Genomic DNA, 6,907 nt, shown 5'->3' on the forward strand with positions numbered 1-6,907 from the left:
AGGAGTTTGCAACCAGCCTGGGCAACATGGTGAAACCCCGTCTCTACTAAAAAATACAAAAAATTAGCCAGGTATGGCGGCGTGTGCCTGTAGTCCCAGCTACTCAGGAGGCTGACGCAGAAGAATTGCTTGAACCCAGGAGGTGGAGGGTGCAGTGAGCCAAGATCATGCCACTGCCCTCCAGCCTGAGTGACAGAGCAAGACTGTCTCAAAAACAAAAAACAAACAAACAAACAAACAAACAAAACCCAGCATGGTAGAACTGTGCAACACAAAGAGTGAACTGTAAGGTAAACTGTGGATTTCAGTTAATAATTCTGTGCCAAAATTGGTTCATCAGTTATAACAAATGCACCATACTAATGTAAAATGTTAATAACAGGAGAAACTGCATGTTTGGAGAAGGAGTACAAGGGAACTGTCTATGATTTCTGTGTCATTTTTCTTTTTCTTTTTTGAGAGAGGGTCTTGCTCTGTTCTCCAGGCTAAAGTGCAGTGGCACGATTAGAATCCACTGCAGCCTCAAACTCCTGGGTTCAAGCAATCCTTTAGCCTCAGCCTCCCGAGTAGCTAGGACCACATGCATGTGCCACCATGCCTGGGAAAAAAAAAAAAAAATTGTGGAGACAGGGTCTTGCTATGTTGCTCAGGCTGGTCTCAAACTCTTGGCCTCAAGCTCCCATTTCGGCCTCCCAAAGCACTGGGATTACAGGCATGAGCCAGTGTGCCCAGTCTCTGCAGTTTTTCTCTAAGCCTAAAACTTCTCTAAAAAAGTAATCTATAAAACACGAAAAACAAATTGAAACCCCTCACACATTGTGTTTATACGTAAAATAGAATTCAGTCCTTGGCTCAGATAATTAAAAACAAGGTTTTTACCTACGCTAACTACCAAGGGGAGATTTGAAAATCACGACTTGAGACGCACTACAGGATGTCTGCACCCTTGCTCCCCTCGTGTATGGCCGGGGCACCCCCTGGTCACTGGGAACTGTCCAACATTCTTGGTGACACTGCCCCCCTGAGGATCTCCGCACTGGATCTTTGCTCCCTCTCCTTTAGAACCCACAGCTGCTGACTTGCTGACCTTGGGTGATGTCTGATTGAAAGGTCTCCCCAGCCTTAGGAACCTCAAGGTGCCACTGTGGACACAGCTCCCACATTTCAGCTTCCAGAAATCCTGCTTCAACTCCAGATCCCAGCACTCCCTCATTACGTGGACTTGAATGAGTCACATCAGTTTATTGAGCCTCAGTTTCCTCATTGATGGGAGAAGGGTGATTTGATAACAACTGCCATACTAGAGTATATTCATTAATTCAGTAAATAGGTATTGAACACCTACTGTCTGTACTGAGGATTCAACAGCGAGCAGAACAAACATCTCTGTCTTACTGGAGCTCATGGTCTCGTGACGGGGACACACAAAAATCAAACAAATACACGAGATAATGTCAGTGATAAATAAAAGTAAGGCGGAGTCACAGATGGAAAGAGGGTAGGGCAAGGGATCCTTGGTAAGTGTCGTCCTGGATGGCTTCCCAGAGGAGGTGGCGTTTGAACAGGGCTGGGAATGAAGTGAAGGAACGAGCCACGAAGTGAAGCCACGAGCCACGAAAGTCTCAGGGGGAAGAGGCAACAGCAAACATCAAAACCTTGAGGTGGGAATATGCTTGGTGAGTTCGAGAAACAGCAAGCAGGCCAGTGAGGCTGGTGGGGAGTGAGGAAGAGGGAAGAGGAAGTGAGGACAGAGAGATCTGGAGAAGCTAGACTGTGTAAGGAATTGAGGGTTTATCCCAAGTGCAGCAGGGAGAAAACTTGAAGAGTTATTTACTAGGGAAGGCTTCCTGTGTTGTGTGCCCTTGCAGGTGAGAAAAGGCGACAAGCACACTCTAAAGCCAACTCTATTTCCCATGACCGTGGTCTGGGACACTTTGAGCAGAAAGCGTACTGTTCTCCTTGGAGTCAAAGGCTTTGTGAGTGTCTGCCATGCTGTAGTTCCCATGAATTGCCACCAGGTGACGACTCTGGGTCGTGCTTCTAACTTGCAGATTCTTGATTCCTGGAGGGCTTGCTAAAACACGGACTGCTCCTGGCCTCAGGCGATCGATCCTTCAGCCCCAACCTTCCACAGCACTGGATTACGGGTGTGAGCCACCACGCCCGGCCTGACAGCCATGTTTTTAGCTTTTACAAACAAAACTTTGGCCTTAGCATTATCTTTGTGAGAGGGACCGATCATTCCTGTTTTCCAGATAGGTCTAGTGAGGCTGAGAGAGGAGGAATCATTATCTCCAAGAGCAAAAGTGATAAAACTGGCACTCGGCCCCATGTCTGCCTGACTTCAGGGCTCCCAATCCTTCAGGGATGTCACACCCATGTGCGCAGTGCTGCTGTGGGAATTTTAAAAACTCATCCAATTTAATCATTACAACTGAACAAATCCCATGAAACCTTAATGTCTCCATTTTAGAGATGAGAAAACTGAGGACTAGAACTGAGAAATAAGTCACTCAATGTCACGGAGCTATTCTAAGGCTGACATCATGCATTTTGGAGTCAGAGAGACCTGAATTTCAACTCGAGCTCACACTCTGCTTAGCTTTGCTCACCTAATTTCTCTGAGCCACAGTTTAAGATGGGAATAAGAGCCCCTCCTGCTTGGTAGCTGTTGGTAATATTTATGCACAAATCTAGGCCTGGGGCCTCTTAGGCTTACAGTGACACCAACCTCTTTTGTTCTGGAATCAGGAGGGAAAGTGATTAACCTGGCATTGGCCATCCCCAGCCCGGCTGGGATCAGAAGGATCCTGGAAGGATAGGCAGTACCTGGCAAAGACTGGGGAGGGAGCTTGCTTAGCAGAGGTGTGAGGGAGCTCACAGGAGTCCCCACAGGGTGTCCAGGTAGGCATAGGTGTGGACAGCTGGACAGGGACTCCAGTCTGCCAATCAAGAACAGGGATAGAGCCTGGGCTTTGGGGTCAGGCAGCTTGAAGCTCTCTGGGTTCCAGCTCCCAGATCTGTAAAGTGGAACAGTAATGACTCTTCCCTGTTTTGGATTATTGAGAGGACCCTGGGGAACAGTGGGCTCAGCTGGAGGATGACATTCTAAAGTGTTCTCTGGGACCTTAACCCCAGTCTCATAGGAGATGGGCCTTTGACTGTGGCCTTTCTGAAACCCGAGAATGTTAACGATCACGTAACGTTAATAACAGTGATGGCAGATAACATCTGTCGTGGATTAGAGGCCACTGGGAAGTTCTCCCTCACAGTTCTAGGTTCTTTGGATCAGAAACATGGCGCAAACACAGCCAACGGTGATTTAGGGCCTTGCAACTTACAAAGTCCTTCCACAGCATTGCACTGCATCCTGTGTTAAGACAAATTCTCCCAGCATTAAGCACTCTGCTAAGTGCTTGACAGGCCTTATTTCATTCTTCCAAAACACTTTGAAGTAGGTGTTGCCTTGACCCCCATTCTTCAACCTAGGAAATGGGAGCCATAGAGAGGTCAAGTGACTTGCCTAAGGCTACGCAGCTGGAACACAGAGCGCCTCTTCCCAAGGGTTGCACAGCAAGTCAGAGGCTGAGAGGGCCTTGGAGGGACCTGAGGCTCCCCTAGCCACTCTCGCTTGGCTCTGATTCCTCCAATCCCACCTGGAAGTGGCTGGAAGTGAGAAGGAGAGGCCGGGAGGGGTGCTGAGCCTGAAGGGAGGCTTTAGGACTCATGCCAGGAAGGCAGAGAAGGAGGGGAGGGACGGAAATGCCCCTTCCCCTAGAGCAGCTGAGGGGAGAGATAAAGGCATGAGGAGATGTAGCTGGGGCCAAGACAAGGAGGAAGAGAAGAGCTCAGGAGCTAGAGGGAACAACTACCTGGGGAGGAAGCCCAGTTCCAAGAGAGAAGGCCAGGGATGGGATGGGGTGGGCTAGGCCCTTGGGCTGGGGTCCTGGGTCCTAATTTTAGCAGGTAGCAGGATCCTGAACTGGATAGAGGGTTTCCTTCAGTAGATACCCTATCATTCCTGTGTTATGAGAGGTTGGGGCCACTGAGGTGAGCCCAGGATTCAGCCTTCGAGGTTCACCCACTTGAGTCCAGCTGAATGACAGAATAAGCCATAGGACACTGTTCCAGGCCTGACTTCCTTCCTTCAACAAATATCTATGGAGGACTTACCACGGGCCAGGCTGGGCTCCCAGCAGGAAACAAGGTCCCTCCGAAGAGAGAATAACACCTTCGTTAAGGAGCCTCCAATCTCATAGAAGAGATGGACAAAAAGCAGAAAATGAATTGGTGTCCAGTATCACTTTTGGCTGTAAAGGTGGTCAGGGGAAAATGAATGGATTGGAGTCTACCTATTTTGTGATGGTGGTCAGGGAGGGCCCCTCTGAGAAGGTGACATCTGAACAGAGGCCTGAATGAGATGAGGCAGTAACTATGAATCTGAGGGAAGAGCATTTCAGGCAAGCGCAAAGACCAGGGGAAAGGCCCTGAGGCAAGAGGATGCTGGAAGGAGGGTACCAAGCAAGGAGGCCAGTGTGGCTGCTGGTGAGAGATAAGAGAGTGAAGGAAGATGAGGGCAGAGTTCATGGGGGCAGATCACATAGAGCCTCAAAGTCCACTGTATGGATTTTAGCTGCATCTCATGTGACATGGACATTGAAGGGTTTTTGTGTTTGTTTGTTTGTTTGTTTGTTTTTGAGAGGGATTCTCACTCTGTCACCCAGGCTGCAGTGCAGTGGCACATCTCAGCTCACTGCAACCTCCACCTCCCACATTCAAATGATTCTCTTGCCTCAGCCTCCCAAGTAGCTGGGATTACAGGTGTGTACCACTATGCCTGGCTAATTTTTGTATTTTTAGTAGACACAGGGTTTCGCCATGTTAGCCAAGCTGGTCTTGAACTCCTGACCTCAAGTGATCCACCTGCCTCCGCCTCCCAAAGTGCTGGGACTACAGGTGTAAGCCACTGCTTACATTGGAAGGTTTTGAGTAGAGGACTGTGGTGTGACCTGACTCAGGTTTTACCAGGATCCCCCGAGAGATGTTCTGGTGGCCACTGAAGAAGACTGGAGGGTGGAGCAGGCAAGGGCTGATGCAGGGAGCCCAGTGAGGAGGCTGGTCAATGAGCATGGCAGTTTGGTCAACGATCTGGGGTGCTAAATATCAACAGAAACAAAAATATTTATCGCATGCTTTCTGTGGGTCACACACTATTCTAAGTGCTTGCTTGACATTTAATGCTTTTCATCTTCAGTACAGATTTTAGGTAGATCATATTTTTGTACATTTACGTCTATTTGTATCTGGACAGATTTATTTTTTATTTTTTATTATTGAGATGAAATTCACATAATATAAATCAACCATTTGAAAGTATGGCCTTTAGTACATTCACGATATTGTCCAACCACGCTTTTATCTAGTTCCAAAATATTTCAACACCCCCCACCCAAGGAAACTTTGTACCCATCAAAGATAGATGATATTTTTATCCTCATTTTACAGATGAACAAGCAGAGGCATGGACAAGCAGAGTCATGTGTCCCAGGTCACACAGCCAGGAAATGGAACAAGCTGGCCACAGGTGTTGGGAGGAACATGTTGACAAGCTGCCCAGGATGCCCTGGAGGCCCCTTTGGGGATCCCCAGGTAACAGCACCAAACTGCCTTTTATTTATTTTTATTTATTTATTTTGAGACGGAATTTTGCTCCTGTTGCCCAGGCTGCAGTGCAATGGTGCAATCTTGGCTCACTGCAACCTCCACCTCCCGGGTTCAAGCGATTCTCCTGCCTCAGTCTCCCAAGTAGCTGGGATTACAGGCATGTGCCACCATGCCTGGCTAATTTTTTGTATTTAGTAAAGACAGGGTTTCATTATGTTGGTCAGGCTGGTCTTGAACTCCTGACCTCAGGTGATCCACCACTCCTGACCTCAGGTGATCTGCCAGCCTCTGCCTGCCAAAGTGCTGGGATTACAAGCGTGAGCCACCACGCCCAGCCCAAACTGCATTTTAAGAAGGGCATGTCAGTCGGGCATGGTGGCTCACACCTGTAATCACAGCATTTTGGGAGGCCGAAGCGGGTGGATCACCTGAGGTCGTGAGTTTGAGACCAGCCTGACCAACATGGAGAAACCCGTCTCTACTAAAAATACAAAATTAACTGGGCGTTGTATGCCTGTAATTCCAGCTACTCGGGAGGCTGAGGAAGGAGAATCACTTGAACTTGAATCAGGGAGGTGGCGGAGGTTTCGGTGAGCCAAGATCACGCCACTGTGCTCCAGAAACCACTGGGAAGGCCGAACAGTGGCCCCAGTACCCTCTCTCAGGATGGCACACAGAGGAGAATGGGGACTCTGGAGCCAGGCTGTTGAGTTCAATTCCCTTCTCCCACCTTTTTTCCATGTTGTGAAGTTGGGATTATAAGAGCACCAATCTCATCAGTGTTGGGGGAAAGTGAATTTCCCATTAGTAGAGCTCAGCGCTGCCCATAGTATTTGCTCAATGAACAGCGGCCTGCATTCTCTTTCCTGCACTCTCCACTCCTGGAAATAAGTCAAGCAGGTACCTAAATGCAATCTCAGTGTTGGGCCTCATAAAACATCTGGGACAAGACACCTCCATTACCAGAAAAAACGTAGTCATAAAAATGTCAAGATTGGGAGGATAGTGCCCATTTTTATTTATTTATTATTACTATTATTATTATTTTTTTTTTAGAGAAAGTCTCACTCTGTGGCCCAGGTAGAAATGCAGTGGCACGATCTTGGCTCACTGCAATCTCCACCTCCCAGGTTCAAGCGATTCTCCTGGCTCAGCCTCCCCAGTAGCTGGTATTACAGGCACCCACCACCACGCCTGGCTAATTTTTGTATTTTTAGTGGAGACAGGGTTTTACTATGTTGGC

At 48.3% G+C, this 6,907-nt stretch overlaps 1 protein-coding gene across 1 annotated transcript in view; it reads right to left on the reverse strand.

The window, feature by feature from the left end:
- The window catches only part of REM1 (RRAD and GEM like GTPase 1), a 753,594-nt gene extending 748,147 nt beyond the window's left edge, over window positions 1-5,447 (reverse strand). The window contains exon 1 of the mRNA XM_050807219.1: window positions 5,441-5,447. The gene's annotated coding sequence lies outside the window, so the exon portion shown is untranslated. The remainder of the gene's footprint in view (window positions 1-5,440) is intronic.
- Window positions 5,448-6,907: the final 1,460 nt, after the last annotated feature.

Source organism: Macaca thibetana, chromosome 10 (assembly GCF_024542745.1).
Source record: "Macaca thibetana thibetana isolate TM-01 chromosome 10, ASM2454274v1, whole genome shotgun sequence".
NCBI lineage: Eukaryota > Metazoa > Chordata > Mammalia > Primates > Cercopithecidae > Macaca > Macaca thibetana.